This window comes from Parasteatoda tepidariorum, chromosome 9 (assembly GCF_982258835.1).
Source record: "Parasteatoda tepidariorum strain Cologne lab strain chromosome 9, Ptep-v5.0, whole genome shotgun sequence".
Taxonomy (NCBI): Eukaryota; Metazoa; Arthropoda; class Arachnida; order Araneae; family Theridiidae; genus Parasteatoda; species Parasteatoda tepidariorum.
The window spans coordinates 67,414,105-67,434,579 of record NC_141763.1 but is presented as its reverse complement, the minus strand read 5'-3'; the positions used below and the strand labels follow the sequence as shown (position 1 = coordinate 67,434,579).

Here is a 20,475-nt window from a genome sequence, read left to right as displayed (position 1 = left end):
TTTCGCTTTTTATTAATTTTTTTTTATTTCCATACATCCCAGGAGCTTTCTCCAGAATAAAAAAAGTTTGGCGTTTTTTAAAGTCTCTTCGTAGCACCCTTCGCTGCTACATAGTACGTAAAGTATCCTAAAATTGAATTTGCTCTAGTTAGACTCCAAGAATGGATACAACTTGGCGAAGGAAAAAGAGCTCTTAAAAAGTAAAGTGAAATACTCAACAACAACAAAAGTAGGTAGGGGTCTTAAAAAGAAAAAAAAATTCTTGGCGAAGATGCACGATTCTCGCTTAGTGAGCTAATAAGTGTAGCAGCAACTCCGTGGAGAAAAGTAACACGAATTAGGCGCAAGTTATTTTTTTTTATTTACCCACCCTTCCCTTTCAAACCCCTTCTCTCCTCCTCCTCCCCTATTATTTGATTATAGCTCAGAAACATGTCGACTATAATGTGCATATATTTATATTAAGATACGATATATACATAAAAAAAGTAAAGTTTAGTTGTATTCCCAAAAGGCTGATGTAAAAGCAGCAAGTGCTAATGACTGTTCTTGTATCAATATGCTAATAAGATGCCGAAGAAAAGGTTTTTAAATTTTCATGAGGGCTTCATGGTAAAAAGGGATAAATTTGAGCGGTTGTAAAACTTAGCTCCCCTACCAGCATTCCAAAGGCTTGGGATAAATTAGTTATACGTTGAAACTTTTATCAAAGGGAGTTTAATATTCCATCATCAGAATTTTGGTGACCCTGAACATTCTAGAATGGTCGGGGGTGTCGCAGGGCCTCATTCACATTCGAAAGTTTAGCAACCATCCTAAGACCTTCCTACCAGATGTTACGCCTTCTTTATTGATATTTTAAGGCTTGTGCTTTGTTTTTATGCAAGCAATTTTACTTTTTCCCCACATCGTAGTCGTTTAGTGAGGCTTGAAAATATTTTTCAAACAGCCATTAACCAATGTGTTTAGCATATTCCCACATCCGGTTGTATTTTGTTCAAAATCTTCAAGCTGTTTTTAAAAGAAGTTATCGAAAGTTTAAAGGTCCCGAACAGCAATAACGATATTCTTTGAAAATGACATTAAATAAAGTTTGATGTTATATTTAAATTGATGTGTTTCGTTAGGGTTCGTGGGCCATCGAAAATGATCGCTTAAAAATATGTTTTTTAGGAAAAGGAAATTTGATAGTAATTTCTTTCTTTACTGTAATTACTTTAGAAATGAATTCCTTTAAAAAGATTATAATAAATAATTTGTCTGCACTGAAAAAAAAGAATTCTCAAATTGATAAACCAAGTAATAATATTCTTAACAAATTAAATAATATTAATTCATTAAAATCTATATTTTCCCATTCAAGGATTTTTTAGGATAGACATCAAAAGGTTAAAATTTCTAAATGAATGTTAATTTTATCGTAATATTTTAAACTGTAAAAAGTTCTGGATCAAATTACAGTTTACGGTAAAATCCATTTTTACCGTAGAATATTATACCGTATATTTTACAGTAATATAATTAGAGAAATTCAGTGATTTTTCCGATAATTATTACTGTAAAAATTCAGGTATGTCTGACATGTCCGTAATATGTTTCTGTAAAAACGGATATGGCATAAAATACCGGTACCTAACTGCCGGTATTTTTTACCATTATATAATCTGGATTTTTACAGTGTTATGTGGTTTGAAGTTTATTCTCGGTGTATGTTAAGGGCTGTACAATTTAAAATGTTTCTAAATATCTAACATGAAAAGAAAGTGAATATTAATATAACATTTATATAATAGAGGTATAATACAGATATATAACAGAGGTATATAATAAAGGTATAGTAAATGGTATGAAAATCATTCAGTCGATTAAATTTAGTTTTCAGTTTTGTATTTGTTGCTAAAAGTAATTGTAATAAAAACTATAACTTTGATAACCAGAATTTCGGGAAACCGTTATAACAGTGAATGCTAAAATTACTGAACGAATGGTTTAAATGCTGTATATTCTGTTTTAATTACCAGAAATGCCTTTCAAACCAAGCATAGAAATTTTTCCTGAATTTGCTTCTCCGTGTACATATATAAAACACAATTCTTCATTATAATAATAAAAATTTAATTAATAAGAATTATTGATTTTTCCATTATTTGAATAAAAAAATTTACATTTTAAAGTGCAGAAAATATTTTTATGTTTCTATAAAGATTTAAATATTTTCTTGAGAATCTTTCGTATGGTACTAAATTAAGGCTTTAGAATTAAAGTTACTCAAACAGTAGCTTTCTTTCTTTTGGCAAAAAAAAATTTCGAAATGAAGTATTAAACTTATAGCTCTATTTCTTGTTTTCCAACAAAATAAGATAAGGATAAGAATTTCCAAATTATAGGAATTTAATAAGATAAGAATAAGAATTTAGAAGACAAGAATGTGAATATTAGTTTTAATTCTTAATTATATAAGAATTTATTTGAATTGATCTGGCTAGATCAAACAATTTATCGAGCTGCTGTTTACTCGCACACATAAAAATATTTTTTTTTCAGAAAGCTATTTCGTTATCAAAAGGTAATTAATTGTTTTAGTTATAAATTTTGGTGCAGAAACTTTTAGGAGAAGAGAAACAATAATTTCAATCATGTAGTTACTAGTGATCTATCTTGTTAAGAAAATTGACGTAAATACAAAGCAAAATTAACCAATTACGAAGTAAAAAGTAAAAAAAAAAAACTTAAACTGAATGAATAATAAATTGGTGCATCCCTTATCCATATAATATGCTAACTATGTATTTTAAACATACGTAAAATTTAAATAAATAATAAATTGGTACATCCCTTATCCATATAATATGCTAATTATGTATTTTAAACATTCGTAAAAATTTTCTATGAATTATTCGATAATTAGACAAAAAAAAAAAACATTGAAAAGCTTTTAAATGTATGCAATTGGAGTTAAATTTATAATACCTTTTCGCATAATCCCTAAAATAATGAAAATCATATAATAAAACAAACTACACATAATAAACAAGAATTTGAACAAACAAAATCTTAAGCAGATGAAAAAATTAAAGTGACGAAACAAAAATTCAATAAATGCACTATAACTAGTATGCATAAGATTTTAAGTGGTTATGTTTTCTACGCTAATTACGAAAGTATTTAAACTTGCCAAACTTAACTTAATTACTCTTGTGTCAATTAAACAAGGAGTAACTTTTTACTAAAATCAAAACTTCAATGAACAAATATAGTGACAAAAATTTAAATAAACAAACTATAAACGGGTCAATAAAAAATCTGTAACTTAATATAACTTCAGAATAGGCAAAAAATACTGAATTAAAAATACAAATATTCTTTAACGTAATTACGTAAAAGTATGAAACTTTGCTTTGTTAGTAATAACCATTGCATGAGTAGAAATTTCAAATTGATTATTCGCTTATTAAACAACAGACAACGTTTTAATTACAAAAGTTATATAAATATACACAGAAAGTGGGAGGATAACGATAATTTCCTCCCATATAATCCCCATAGATCGATCTTGCGGTGAGAAATAAGCCAAGTTATACAGCGAGGGCGTATTTTTCCGTAATTACTGTTTAATTTGAACTTTGGCGAAAACTTTTGGCTACTATAAGCGAGATTTGATGGCTCAACCTTGTCTAAGACTGAAATTACACCATCATATAATTGAGGTTCGTTCTAAAAGAAAAATGGTGCATTACAGGTTAATTTAGGGTTCATTTTTGTTCGCTTTTATTTAATAAAGAAGGGTAATTTTCAGTAAATGCAAGTTTTTCTTCATAAACACTGATTCGCATACGGGATGGAAAGACTATGATTATCTGTTCTCAGGAAAAGTTTATAAGAAAAAATATATTTCTGCGTGTTTTCGTTGAATTAAAAGCGTTTGTTTTTCGTAACGTATTATTATTTCTATTTTTAACAAAATAGACCGTATATTCCATTTAAACAATTTTAACTTCAATTCTTTAAATTGATTTCAAGCAAATCTAAAAATATTTTTATAGTACGTCAGCTTAGTTTCAGAACAATTTGCAAGAAAAATTTCTTTTGCCCTTTTTTCTGATATAATATTTTATTCTGATTGTACTCTGAGAAAGATAATATGGTCAAAACTACACTGCAAAAAATTCTTGATCAAATTACGGTGAAAATTACCGGTACTCAGGATGTCGGTATGTACTTCCTACCACAAAAAAAAAACATTTTTACTGGAACATGCATTGGAAGAAAAAATCTGTTATATAGTAAATTTTGCAGTAATAATTATTTTAAAAAAAGCTGAATAATTTTAATTAAATTAATATTGATGTAAAAACTACAGTGATATTTTACGGTAAAAAGACTTTTACGGATAATGCACCTTAAGTCCCGGTACATTATATTGAAATTTTTTACAGTGTTCCAGAATATATTAAAATTTACCGTGTGTCTGGCTCCATGGGAATACCACAAAGCTCAACAACTTTTACCGAAAGTATTGGTTATGATTTTAATAAAATTAACAATAAAATATGGTGCATAATATGTGATAAAGTTTGGTAAACGTGGTAAAATTTGGTAGTTTTGTTATGACAGCGAAAGTATAGCATTTATTTGGTTAAAATTTTTTTCTTACTAAGTGTTTGAAAAATGAGAATTATTATTTAGAAAAAAATTTCAGTTAACCATCAGAATATGAATGGAAAAATTACCAAATGAATGGTTTAAATACCGAATATATATATATATATATATATATATATATATATATATATATATATATATATATATATATATATATATATATATATATATATATATATATATATATATATATATATATATATATATATATATATATATATATATTTAAAACCAGAATTAAGTTGTTGTTTTTTATCAGAAATGTCATTACCATACAGTACATTAACTTTACCGGAATATTTTTCTGCTTGAACCCTCCTGTTACTATATAGCCAATAGTTTTTCCATTCATACGGGATTTAAAGCAAACTACGATTAAAATAAATCATAAAACATTACTATTATTTTCTATAGTTAAAATGAAGCTTACCAGATTGTTTGGAACCTAGGAACTTATATATATATATATATATATATATATATATTTTATTATTATTTATTCAATGTAAGGTAGAACATCAAAAACATAGACTTAAACTTTCTTATGAATTTTTTGAAAATTGATAAAATTAAGCAACGTGTACCTTTTCTTATTATTTAATTAAAAAAGCAACTTCCATGCAACCGTGCTACTAATTTAATTTAAAAATAAACTATGGTTCAAAAAAAGCTATGACTCTTAAGTGATCGATATAATTTAAGAATCTACACTTATCTTTTCCATAAAGAATATTAAGTTAAATTAAGCATACCACTTATATCTGAAATCTAGTAATTTATTTTAAAATTATTTATTGAATGTAAAGTATAAACATGAAAAATACCGATTTAAATTTTTATGGCTTGCGGTAATTTAGTATGACAAGTGACGTATTGTTTCCGTTACTAGTATATAATTAAAGTATTTCGCATTATTATAAGTATTCTTTGCATATTTTAATTCACAAATATTTTATTGTTCGATTAAAATTTATGATACGTTTAAAAATCATGATTAAAATAAAATTATGGGTCTACACTAATCAATATCCAATATATACTTAGGAGCAGTTGTTTGCTGACACTTACCAACTCTCATGATTGCTATGTGTTAATTTTTTCTTGACATAAGAAAATTTTTTCGTCAAAAATTTAAATTTATCACTTATAACTGGTACAATAAAAGAAATTTATTAGCTTATTATGCGTCCAAAATTTTATCTTCAGTTCTTTATGTTAAGATCTATTTGTGAACATAGATATTTTTTTAGTAACCACTTTGTGAAAATAACATTTAGAGATGAAATTTTATGACCATAAAAAATGTCTTTTGGTTGCCACAGCAACTTATCTTCTTTCTAATATTTGATTTTTTCGTCCAAAGAAATGATATCGTAATAGTTCGAAAAGTTGTTTCTTGTTAATGTTTTTCATTTTTGCATTTAAAGCATATATGGATGTTCTAATGCTTCAAGTTAAAACAGTTTAAATTATCTATAAATGATTTACTAAAAAAAGGTATAAGTTTAATTTTCTTAAAGCTTTTCTTCTGCCCACCACACATCAAAAAATAAAAAAAATTTTCTCAGTTTGAATACACGTTAACATTTTAAAAAATTTCCCACTTCCTTTTGTTAGAGAAAGTAAGGTTAAGCTGCCTACTCTTTTCAACATACATTAATTTTTAATTTTTACAGAATAAGCATTTACTTTCGCATTAGAGCAATCATAAACAATTTCTAAAAATGTTAAAAAGATATTAAATAAATGTAGAAAATATTTCATTTCATGCTATTCAGTTAATTCTGTAACGAATGCATAAAAATATTTTGATGGTAATGACCGTTTCGCGCATTCTTATTGGAGAGAAGAATCACGTGATTTGATCTTTAATATACAAGAAAGATTCACATATATTTGGTTGTCACTCGTGTAAAATTACTCATCGTTATAACGGCATTGAAAGGTAAATCATTAATTTATCCCTAATTTGAAGGTATGTTCCATTAACATTTATATATTACATCTTAAAATTAATTTATTTTATATTATTTTTCGTTATATTATTTCATTTATATTATTTTTCGTTATATTATTTCATTTATATTATTTTTCGTTACATTATTTCTTTTATATTATTGCTTATAAATAATGACTTAAAAGTAAAGAGGGAGCATGCACGGAGAAATAAATTCCGGTAGAATTAACGCACTCCATGGTAATAAATTCTGATCAAAAAACAAATTGTTTTAAAAACCAATATATGTGGTATTTAAACCATTCATTAGATAATTTTCTGATCATATGGTAACGATTTATCGGTAATTCAGCTTTTCAAGATTATAGATCTTAATATCATACATTAAGCATAAAATACAAAATTGAATTGTAAACTTAACCGAATAAATGGCTTTTATCTTATGCTATAAGGTGGTGTGATAGAACTACCAAATTCTACTATAGTTACCAAATTTTATAACGTATGATAAAGCCATATTTTATCGTTAATTTGAAAAAAAGTCACTTCCATATCACTTCGGTAGACATTACCAGGCTTTTAAGTGTTCTCATAGAGCTAAAAACATGGTAAACTTTACCGTATAGTTTAGAGTCTATTAAGAATAGTCTAATCAGAGCATATATAAAATTTTAAATAAATATTATTTTCTGAAGATTTTCAGAAAGGAAACAATTATTTATATTTTATTGAAAACTCGTACACGTTAACTTCATTTAGATTTTTAACTTTTTTTTAATATTCTATCGTAACATTCTTTACAGAATGTTACGATACTGTAAACTGGTTCTGGTATACTGGTTCACCAGTTGTCAGGCGTTAATTATTTTTAAAAAAAATTCAATTTCGAATATTTAAATTTAAAATTTTAAATGATTGTTATTTTCTGACTGGATTCAAGTATTCTCAGAAAATAAAGTTTTTTTTATATTTAAGATCAGCACACACACAAACACATGAACGAAGTTGCAAGTATATAGAACTCATAAAATAAGTTCAAAATATAGAGAAAAGATGGAAAATATTACAGAATAATTAAAAGATAAGAAGAAAAATTATTAAAATAAAATAAAATAATATTTAAAGAAAAATTAAATAAATATCATAAAAATCCGGGGGGGAAAGATATAATCTCCTCATCAGCTCACACGTTTCCGCAAGCAAAAAGGAGTGCTAATATTTCCATTTTCCCTCTATATTTTGACCTTATACATATATATATATATATATATATATATATATATATATATATATATATATATATATATATATATATATATATATATATATATATATATATATATATATATATATATATATATATATATATATATATATATATATATATATATATATATATATATATATATATATATATATATATATATATATATATATATATATATATATATATATATATATATATATATATATATATATATATATATATATATAATTGTAAAGGTTTGCGTGGGATCAAGAAAAAAGGCCAATACTAGGGAACTATTTTCTGTGCACGCTAAGTGTACTTTTAAGGCATTTATAAGCGCACGCTGAGAAAAAAAAATATGGTCAAAACTACCAGAATATGGGAAAATATATACCGTGTTTCTGGCTCTATGGTAACCCCAAAAAGCGCAGTAAATTTTGCAGAAGAGTTGTAATAATGATTTTGATAAAATTTAAAATAGAATATGATTTTATATTGTGTGATAAAATTTGGTAAATGTGATAAAATTTGAGAGTTTTTTTTTTTCAGAATACTTAAGAACACGGCGTGAAAACTATTTATTCGGTAAAATTTACTTTTCAGTTTTGTATTTTTTACTAAATGGGTAGACTATAACTATAACTTAACAAGACTATAACTTAAATTTAAAAAACTAAATAAATCCGGTAAGCCGTTATCGTGTAAACAAAAAATTTCCAAATGAATGACTTAAGTTCCGTTTAAGAAATTGAAACCGAAAGGTTTCATTGTTGTTGTCTTTGTTGCTGTTATCTGTTCATTGTTGTTGTTTTCACTTGTTTTCCATGTTGTTGTTTTTTTTACAAGAAATGTAATTACCATATACTATATAAATTTATTCAGAATTTTTTTCTCTTTGTACTCTTCTGTTATTTTATAAATAATAGTTTTTTTTTCATTTTTATGGGTATTCATAGAAAACTATGATCAAATTCAATCTGAAACTACAATATTACTTTCTGTATGGAATATTTATTTGAAATGAAGCGTATCACATATGTTTGGAACCTAATTACTTATTCACTCATAGTTTTTTTTTATTTAATGTAAGGCTACACATGAAATGAAAAACCTTGAATTAAAATTTCTCATGCTTATCTGTAAATTTACAAAAACAAACAATTTGTGCACTCTGTTAATACTTACTTAGAAAAAAAAAACTATTTCTGGAAAACAGTTACGATACGAATGGAACCAGAACCAGTTTTCATTACCAGAAATATCATTATCACCCTGTATGGTTATTTTATCATAGTTTTTTTTTCTCACGAAGTCTGTGCCAATTCCTTTCAGTAGAAAAAATTTTGAAAATTCATCCTAACTTCTCACAAAAAAAAAGAGAATGGTTTTAAAAATCATATCAACAAGATGAATAAATTTCTCTTCATAAATCAATTTCAATCCAAAAAATATGACATAACTTTACTGGAAAAAAATTATCCTATAAAAGTCTGACTTTAAATTTAAAAAAAAGTAAATAATGATGTCAATTGCCAGAAATAATTCAAGTTTTATCATTAAACACCAAATGAATCTGTTCCAACTTTGCTAAAAGATTTAAATTGACCATTACTTTTTAAAAACACCTTATTGTCTGTATTTTTGATTGGAAAAGACTGTATATACATTAAAGAGGAATAATTACTTATATTACTCATTGTTTCTGTACAAATTCATTACTTTTCGTGTATTATTATCTGCTGCGTCTGAACTTAAATAGACAGCTGCTTACATTCCTTTACGTGTCTATAATTGTCCAAGATCCGGTCAAATTACCTACTCCCAACTATTGTCTCTGTCACACTACTTTGATTTCCGCTATTTAAAATCTCACCGGAAATTGCGATTGACCTTTCCGGTTAAGAGAATCCGGGTGCAGTATGGGTCGCCTACATGTTAAGATGTCCCCACCGGAAGAAAATATCCCATCTTTAACTAGATATATGGAGGAAACAGGTGATATATTTTCTATCTATGTTACGTGGAGTTAAATACCGTTTACGGATCTAGGTGCAGTTTGAAATCGTATTCGCACTTTTTAGGCGTAAAATTATATTTTAATTTTACAATGCTTCCTGTTTTGTTGATAAAAACGGAACTTTTAATAGTAATTTGCGTGTTTAAAGTTGCATGTGGGATCTTAAACGTCAAGTTGTAAAGGATATTTTTTAAATTGCTGATTTAAACCGTTAGTTTGTTACAGTTTGGTCCCGGATTTCATGAATAATTTTGCCTTCGTGCTGATGATCATATCAGGGAGTTCCCCCCCCCCCCCCAATTTTAATAAAAATGGATTTTTTTTTAATAAGATATTATGGAGTGCTACTTCACATCAAAACTAAATAAATATTTCGAGGAATTGACGCCTAGTTAGGAGAAAAACTATTATATTGAATTCTTTATGGAGTAAATAATCGTCAACTTTTTTTTATTTATTTATTATTTAATATAAGGTGGTTAAAAGTGAAGAAAGATGATACGTTATTATTATCTAAGATAAATTATTTTGAAGATTCAAATCAGGATAATCAAGATTCAAGGCTGAGTCGTAATATCGATATCGGCGATATAAGTTAAAAGCAAATAATGATGATAAATTATCATTATCCTGTACAAATAAAATTATAACATGCAAAACAGGATAATCAATAAATGAAATTTATTTATTTATGCAACCGTAATATCGATATCTTTAACCATAATATCGATATATTTAGCCGAAATATTTATATATTTAACCATAATATCACGCAAATTTGCTACAGTCTTATAAAGTGTTAATTTAAATCTTGTTTAGGTTAAAGCTGACTTAGTGCTTTAAAATTGTATGTAACAAGCACGATATTATGGTTCAACAGGCCATCATATTAAGGTTGCAGCGAATTTGTAACATTATGGTCCACGCTTCAAAATGTTTTAAAACGTAACGACATTGCAAAGTCTTATTCTTAAAAAAAATGGAAACGTACATTTCACTGTGGACCAGAGGCTCCTGGAAAAGAATGTTCCATGATTTTGTGACCAATAGGATAAGCACTGCTGCATTGGGATAAGTACTGCTTACATTACTTTCCATACAAGCTGGTTCCTACCGATCTGAAACTAGGTGACGCCACCGAGGATCGAACCCTTCATCATTGCATTCAATGACTCTTTAGTGAGCATTCCTGGCTGACTTATTTAAATTTTAAAAATGTATAAATGGTATTTGTGTTTGTTATAATAGATAACTTCTCTCGAAAATCACTATTCCGCAAAATCTATGTTTTATATCAATAGTACCACATCATGTCTAATACTATCCAGCAAACATTACTTTTATTGTTTATTCAATCCACGTGGTCCAGCTGCTGACTAGACCAAGTCCAGAAGCGCAATAATCTTCACAAAAAAAAAAAAAAAAAAAAGGAATACAAGAAGAGGACTAGAGTTTATGCCGTTCCAGTCAAGACCCACACAATTCAAAAGGTGTTTGGTATAGATTTGACTTGAGTTACAGTTGTTACACATTTTTTTTCTCCAATGCCCGCTTGAGGAATGACCTACGCCATACAGGCATCTGAAGGGGAGATTTGTTGGCCACTCTTTCAGGGGCACTATATTAGGTGGGCCAACGTTGCTTCCACTGTAAGGACAGAGAGAAGGAAAGAACTTCCATGTCTTGCCCGGGATTCAAACCCAGAGCCTTTCTGATGCAAGGGTAGTTCCCTAACCTCAACACAGGCCGGTCGGTCATTGTTACACATATGAAAGATCTTTTTCCCCTGCAAACATTCACTGTAAAAAATAAGTGTAAATTCTACGAAAAATAACAGCATATTTTTACAGAAAAAAAACGTTTTAAAGATAAATGCAGGTTTTTTCTGTTTTTAATCACTACCTTCACGCTAAAAAAAATCTCTTTTTTTTTAAACAGACTTTTCTTGCATATTTGACAGTTTAAAACAGTTTTTCATAAAGCAGCCTACACGGATTGAAACTGCCAATTCAAAGTATAGTTTTGGCCATACAGTTTTGCTTACCGTAAGAAACTTTGTTTTCTTTTTAAAATCATTATATGATTATTTTCCAAACTTATTCTTGCTTTTCAGCATTCATTTTATGCCGTCATATACATAAAATTAAGATTAGCCTTGATACTCTGCCTAATTTTTATCTGCCTTTTGGTATACTTTTTCAGTAACTTAAATTACTAGACATTTTTAAAAGGGTGGGCCGCTGTAGTTTTAAACGTTTTTACACCCTAATATGATTTCAATAAATGAAAAGTTCAAGATACAGACAGTATAAAATTTCTCTTCATAACGAAGTGTTAGAGCTGCATCGAAAAACTGGAGAGTGCTTGAGAAGGTTACCCGGGTTCGTATCCTGGCGCTGATTGGTCAAGATAATCCTGCTCTAGAGTCGCACCGACCACAATGCTGGTCTAGTTTTTTATTACGTTTTTTTTCTTGTTAAAATAACAGAGTTTTTTGTTAATGTAACAAAATTTTTTGCCATAATAACTGAATTTTTTTGTTAAAATAGCAGTACTTATCTGCTTAAAAGGCTGGCGAATTCAAATAACAAATTTTTCTAATTCCTTCATTGTCTAATATTTTTGTAGCCAACCAAGTGTATAGCCCAGTTTTCATAAGCTCCTGAATACTTAGAGCTTCACTAATAGATTTCTTAAAAATTCATCTGTGGGGGAAAAAAATTTTTAATTGAAGTATTTTAAAATTAAAAACACAATTCTATTGCTTCTGTCATTCTCAGTTTTCCAACTTTTACCTCTAAAAGCTCTATCCCTTATTTTTTTAAGCTGCAAATTAATGCTACAAATTAAGCTACAAATAATTTTTTTTTTTTAACTTCAATGTTTCATTTTATTATCTTTTAACTCATATTGTTTCATTTAATCGTTAAAATTTCTATCCTAAAGTTTAGTTATAACTGCTCCAGTTCATTATTATTTTTGAAAGTTAAATATTTTATTTTTTTCTATTTTTAAACTCAAAACTAACTTTTATTTTAAACTCATTTTTAGAAGGAAATTTTTGAAGAACCGTAGAAAAATGCAAAACAAAAGAAAGGTAAGAAGTTTTTTCATTTTCTTTTCTTAAAAAACAGCAATAAGCGTTTCCTTTTTTTAAAAAAAAATTTAATTTATAAAGTATGCAAAATTATTGAAAAACAGAAGGCCACTAAATACCTACCGGACCAAATTCTAGTTAATATCTAAGTCATTAACTTCAAACAATGGGAAACACATTCTTGGAGTTAAGAAGTATATTAAAATGTTTTTATGAAACATTAAGTAAAATGTAGTTGTCGAGTGCTTGCTTAATCACAAATTTAAGCCTATAAAAAAATATTTAATCTATTTATAAATTAGTTCACTTAGTCACAAAAGCAGGAATTACCTGATTTGCGTTTTTTACTGATTCGTCGTTTTATTGATTTGTCCATTTACTAAGACGCCGATTTACTGACATAGAAATTCATTGATTTTTGATTTACAGATGCACTCTTTTTTTTCTTTCTTTTATTTTGTTTTATAACCGGCGCTAAACAACTGACCCAATTCTGAGTTTACGACTATCAAGGTTTAACTCTGTAGCCTCGTAATTTTGAACCCATTTCAGAAGATAATGAAACTTCTAGATCAAGCATTGGGACAAACTACCTTAATAGAGTATTTTTGATGGAACTAACCAGTAATTGCTTTACATGGAGAGGAAAATCACCTAAACCTCTCATGGTTAGCCCGACGGCAAGAAGGTTCTATCCCATGATGCGTCCATCACTGGGGATATTTTATGTCAGCCCTACGATTGTTGCGAGCTGGAAGCAAAATTCGTATCGACAAGCCATCGTGGGTATTCGAACCTCTTTCTTTCTTTCATTTGCCGATTCTCATTCATTAATGTACATTCATTCATTCATAAGATGTGAAGAAATTAAGGAATCTACATAATGTACATATGTTGATACATTTCATTTCTTCACATCTTAGTCTTTCTTTTTCTCCTCACTCAGTGGCGGGAAGTTTAAAAGTTATTAAAAATATCTAAATAGCCACACGTATAAAAATCGCGTAATATTATCGTATAGAACACAATAAAAAACATAATGGTCGTCATAGTAATAGAATATATTTAGTGTTTCGAACTATTTAAATAAGCTTCTTATTAATTGCTCTTGTTAATTTCTGGAATAAACTAAATTTGAGAACCTATACTTAATAAATAAATCCGAAAAAAAACATATTGCTAACTTTCTGGTGTATGTAAATAAAGTTAAAGCAAAAGGAAAAGAGCAGAAATAATATAACATAGACTGACGTGCAGTAGTTTTGGTAATAAAATGCCTTCTTTGATGTCAAACTACTGAGATACAGAAAGAAAAATTATAAATAAATACAAGAAAAAAAAAGAAGACTGAACTATAAGTTTGGGAAATAAAACCGTCAAACACAGTTAAGAAAAAGAATGGTTCAGAGATAGATAGGCTGAGAACTCGGGAATTCCTAAACATTTGGAAAAACAGAAAAACTAATGTGCATTAAATAAATTATTATAAATTTTAAAAATGTGGAAGAAATTCCAGAAATCTAGGTCGGTAGCTTAGATGTAGAGTTCAATGGTTTATGCAGAAGAAAACTCAAACCTCTGACAGCAATTTGGGGTGATGCGGTGGAAAAAAAGGAATCTTCGTTGTTTGTGTGTCATTATCGGTATTCTTTACACATTGTTCTAACTTTATTCAAGTAAAATTTATCTTTTAAAGAGAGAAATAGTTTATGAAAACATTTATTATTATTTTCTAAATTCATTGAATTTAAGTATCCTTTTGCTCATAATATTAATTTTCTTTACGTTAAAACTACTTTTTGCTGGAGTTTTCTTTTTACTATTTTTCTTTCAAATCCCCCTTATCAGTTTCACAAAAATTTTCTCTTAACAGCCAAATTTTTTATACTATTCTCATCATGATGTTGCATGTATAGCTACAAAATTTATGGTATTTGATCCAGTACGTTTCTCAAAGAGTGTAATAATAAAAAAATACTTTAATTATGATTCTTTCTTCACCGATAAGGTAATAAAGTTACTAATAAAATACTTAAATAACTTCCAATTTAATGCTTTGCAGCAAAAAATTAGTTTTCGATGCAAAAATTAGTTATAATTAAATTAAATTAGTTTTCGTTAGCTAAATTAATCAATAAAAATAATTGTTTCAAAAATAAATATTATAAGTCCTAAATCGCATTTTTAACTTATTTAACATCAAATGAGTTGTGTCATATTTTTGAACGAGATACTATTTTCCTTATATTCTTCTTCTTTGTTTTCTTCTTTTTCCTCTTCTACAGCACAGAGCAGTTCAAGCAAACGAGCTTTAAAGATACTATATTGACATTGGGTAATAAAGATAGTTGCCTACATTTCTTTCTTTCAAGCTTTTATTTGACGAAGTCTAACGATTCCTAGCAATCATTTAACATGGTTTTTCGAAGCTCTTTCACCAAGGAAAATGAAAAAACCACAGTTTAAGTGCCTTACACTTGACGCTAAGCTATAATTTTATACACTGTTTGCGATCTTACTGTAAAGAATCATCTGGTCTTCAGAACGGACAAGTAAGTAATATATTTTAAAAGTTCTGTAACTCTTTTAAATATCGGCAATTTGGTGACATTTTCCCACCTAGGTGAAAATTAAGCAAAATCAATGCCGTATTCCCATTTTTAGCAAGTTTTTATGAGCTCAAATAATACAGCATTGGAGTAAATGCAGCATTGAAAATTTTAAGTATTAAAAAATTAGACCACAAACGCTTTTCGTTTTTAAAAAACTGTGGCTTTTCTCCATATTGACGTTTAGCGCCATTTTCTGGAGAGAAAAAAACAGTGGGCGTAGGCTAAAGATTAGCTGAACTTGATCTAACAGTCATTAGTAACTGTTGAACTGAGATCAGTTTTGAAAATAGCATATTATTCGTAAAAAGGCATCACTTCATGTGACTCCAGAGACTTCGTAAAACACTCTGTAAAAAATGGATACTCGATTATCGTGAAACTTTCTTCTTTTTTGACGAAACCGTTTCCTAGTATATACTAACAGCAAAAATTTCGTCAAAGTGATGATATGACTATCGTCACTTCTTCGAGGAACAAGTTTCATCAAAATTGAAAAAATATATTTCGTCATTTTATTTCTCAAAACAAAAACAAAAAATAATAATAATAATAACTTGTAGTGCCTAATGTAATAACTAAATACTGGAATAATTTTCAATGCTGTGTTCGAATTTTCATTTTTAACATGTTACCTAAATAGTTCGAAAAAATCAATTTAGTTGTGATCGAGGTTGAATAAAGATTAAAAAAAGTTTGAATTGTAAGGTTTACAAAGTTTTACATCCTTTTAAACTATGCAATTTTAAAAGCAGAATTCAAAATTTGATAGAAATTGGTACAATGGTTTCTGTATAATAAAAGTTTTAAAAACGCTGAAGAATAATTATTTTTAGTTTTATTTTACTTTTTTCTCCTTCACGTCTAAGCTGCATCTTATGCGTTGTAAGACAAAAATAACAAAGCCAGATGATTTATAATTACATTGAAATACACTGAAAATCAACCTCTATATCTAAACCTAATATTGTAAGACAAAAATAACCAAACTTTATATTTTAGCATTATACAGTAATACACTAAAAGTCAAGCTCTATATCTAACCCTAATATCCTAATACAGTAATAACCAAAATTTATATCGTAGCATTATATTGTAATGCGGTAAAAATCAAGCTCTTCCAAATCAAGCAAGAATCCAAACCTCAATATTCTTATACAGAAATAACCAAAATTTATATCGTAGCATTGTATTGTAATACATTAAAAATCAAGCTCTATATCTAAACCGAATATTCTAAGACATAAATAACCAAGCTTTATATCTTAGCATTATATTGTGTAATACACTAAAAACCAAGCCCTATATCTAACCCTAATATTCTAATACAGATATAACTAAAATTCATATCGTAGCAGTATATTGTAATACATTAAAATATTGTAATACATTAAAAATCACGCTCGATATCTAAACCTAACATTCTAATACAGAAGTAACCAAACTTTATATCTTAGCATTATATTGCGTAGTACACTAAAAACCAAGATCTACATCTAACCTTAATATCTTAATACAGATATAACCAAAATTTATATCGTAGCATTATATTGTAATACATTAAAAATCAAGCTCTATATCTAAACCTAATATTCTAATACAGAAGTAACCAAGCTTTATATCGTAACATTATATTGTAATACATTAAAAATCAAGCTCTATATCTAAACCTAATATTCTAATACAGAAGTAACCAAGCATTATATCTTAGCATTACATTGTGAAATACACTAAAAACCAAGCTCTATATCTAACCCTGATATTCTAATATAGAAACAACCAAAATTTCTATTGTAGCATTATATTGCAATGCATTAAAAATCAAGGTCCATATCTAAACCGAATATTCTAAGACAGAAATAACCAAGCTTTATATCTTAGCATTATATTGTGTAATACACGAAAAGCCAAGCCCTATATCTAACCTTAATATTCTAATACAGACGTAACAAAAATTCATATCGTAGCAGTATATTGTAAAACACTAAAAATCACGCTCGATATCTAAACCTAATATTCTAATACAGAAGTAACCAAGCTTTATATCTTAGCATTATATTGCGTAATACACTAAAACCCAAGATCTACATCTAACTTTAATATCTTAATACAGATATAACCAAAATTTATATCGTATCATTATATTGTAATACATTAAAAATCAAGCTCTATATCTAAACCTAATATTCTAATACAGAGGTAACCAAGCTTTATAGCTTAGGATTATATTGTGACACACTAAAAACCAAGTTCTGCATCTAACCTTAATATTCTAATACAGATATAACCAAAATTTATATCGTAGCATTATATTGTAATACATTAAAAATCAAGCTCTATATCTAAACCTAATATTCTAATACAGAGGTAACCAAGCTTTATAGCTTAGCATTATATTGTGACACACTAAAAACCAAGTTCTGCATCTAACCTTAATATTCTAATACAGATATAACCAAAATTTATATCGTAGCATTATATTGTAATACATTAAAAATCAAGCTCTATATCTAAACCTAATATTCTAATACAGAGGTAACCAAGCTTTATAGCTTAGCATTATATTGTGACACACTAAAAACCAAGTTCTGCATCTAACCTTAATATTCTAATACAGATATAACCAAAATTTATATCGTAGCATTATATTGTAATACATTAAAAATCAAGCTCTATATCTAAACCTAATATTCCAAAACAGAAGTAACCAAACTTTATATCTTAGCATTATACTGTAACACATTAAAAATCAAGCTCTATATCTAAACCTAATATTCTAAGACAGAAATAACCAAACTCTGTGACCGACATAACACCCTGTAATACGGTTCTACATTAGAACATAGAAATATCTTAGCTTAAAACCACAGCTCAGTAGTATAATACGGAAATACTTTACAACCCGAAAGGTTAACTTTTCGATCTTTTTCGAATTTTAAGTCTTTGAACTTCACGAAAAGTCAAACCTAATTCCTGCTGAACAAAAAATTTCCACCCGATCTCCATCTGTTCAAAACTGAAAGGGTTGACAACCCTCTTTCCCTGTGTGGGTCAGGGTGAAGAAAGAGGGGTTGAGCTGTATCAGTATTCAGTAGCAGGGAAAAAAAATAAAGGGTTGTAAAGAAGTGAGACAGGTGCTATATTCCGCTCCTCTCCAGGGCCTCAAAGGGGTGAAGGAAAGGTGGTATTGAAAGGGGTGCGGGTGTGAAGAAAAGGTAGAAGGGGGTTTTTATAGCCTGGAATTTCGTCGCTACCTAGCTGCGAAGGTGAATGTAACGTTACCCCCTTTTTTTAAAAATGTTTTGGGGGTCATAGGAACTCTTCTATAAGATACCCTTTAGGAAACATGAAATTTGTGAAAACAATCGCTATAAAGTTATGGCATTTGTACTTCAAAGCGATTATGCCGACCGATAATAAAAAATCAGCCTTTCTTTTAACATTTTTCAAGCTACTATATTTTCAAAGACTGAAATTGAAGGTCACAAAAGTTTTAATTAAAGTTAGGAGGTTATGAGAAATGTTCTACTAGATACCCTTTAAAAATTAGATTTGTATCTTGAAAAAAAGAAAAAAAAGAAAGAAAACGATCGGTGCAAAGTTATCGCATTCATATTTCAAATTTATTATACCGCTCTGTAATTGAAAATTAGCCTTTATTAGTACTTTTAAACACTAGAACTTAATGTTTTGTACAAAATTTTAATCGATTTTAATAAAAATGTTTGAAGTAAAATTGTGTGCTTATAAATTCAGTAAAAAAATGCAAATTTTTTAAATTTTTTATTTAATCAACTTTTTATGAGAATTTATACACATAATTAATGAATAATCACGACTGCCATATTCATATTTCTTTCAAACTTCAAAATCAAGTCAAACTTCAAAATCAAAATTAAGAATGATTTAGTACCTAGTCACCATAATCAAAACAAAACGGTGATTTTTTTTTATCATAAACCTAATATACGAGTGTGTTAATAACGACTACCTAAACCTAAACCTAAAACCTAATATACGACTGAAGTTAAAAAATAAGTTGAAGATAATTCCATAAGGTGAAGAATAATTTATACCATTTAAAATAAAATTCAATACTTTTCTCTACCTATCTTATCTTATATGTATTATATCTTATTTTAATATATAATATATAATATAATATCTCATCTTACAAATACTATCGATCCTATCTTTTTTATAACGCAACTTACTTTTTATCCTATCTTGAAATTGATCTTATCTATTTTTCTGTGTATTCCTATTTTTCTTGCTTTTCCATTTTATATTTTTTATTATTTGTGCTAAAAATAAAAGCAACATCTCCAAATTCAAGTCATCATTTTGTATTATCATTATTAATCGGAAATTTTTTTCGATGGTTTAAATTTTTTCCATTGTGTGTAGCACAATTTTATTTATTTTAAAGTAATGTTCTGAATTTATTTTATATCAATTCATTAACGCTAGAATAAAAGTGTTTTAGAAAAGAATTTCAAATTCTTTTCTTCAGAAAACTTCTTCTGAACTTTAAATTTATAGACAGTTTACAAGCTGCAAAATATCGATATTTTACTGTTCTGAATTTATCGCTATTTTGCAGTTAAAAATTTTGATGCATAATTTTAGGGAAATACATTGAAGTTCTAATTCTAAAACTTATAAATAACATTAATAACTGGAATAATTTTTAAAAACTTTCAACGAGGCGCAATGAAATAAGAAAAATAAATTAATTAATTTATATATATATAAAAAAAAAAGTTAAATAGCATACAATTAGAAACTACAAACTCGTAGATATACTAACTACAAATAACTTTTCTCAATATATAGATTTGAAAGCAAAAGTGAGAAAATTAAAAGACAACTTTTATTATTCTT

General features: G+C 27.6%; 1 long non-coding RNA gene across 2 annotated transcripts in view; it reads left to right on the top strand.

Moving 5' to 3' along the window:
• Positions 1-20,475, top strand: part of LOC107437847 (uncharacterized) — a 339,730-nt gene that overhangs the window by 252,708 nt on the left and 66,547 nt on the right. For both annotated transcript variants that reach the window (XR_015429297.1, XR_015429298.1), the window contains one exon: positions 12,937-12,982. This is a non-coding gene — a long non-coding RNA (uncharacterized LOC107437847). The remainder of the gene's footprint in view (positions 1-12,936; positions 12,983-20,475) is intronic.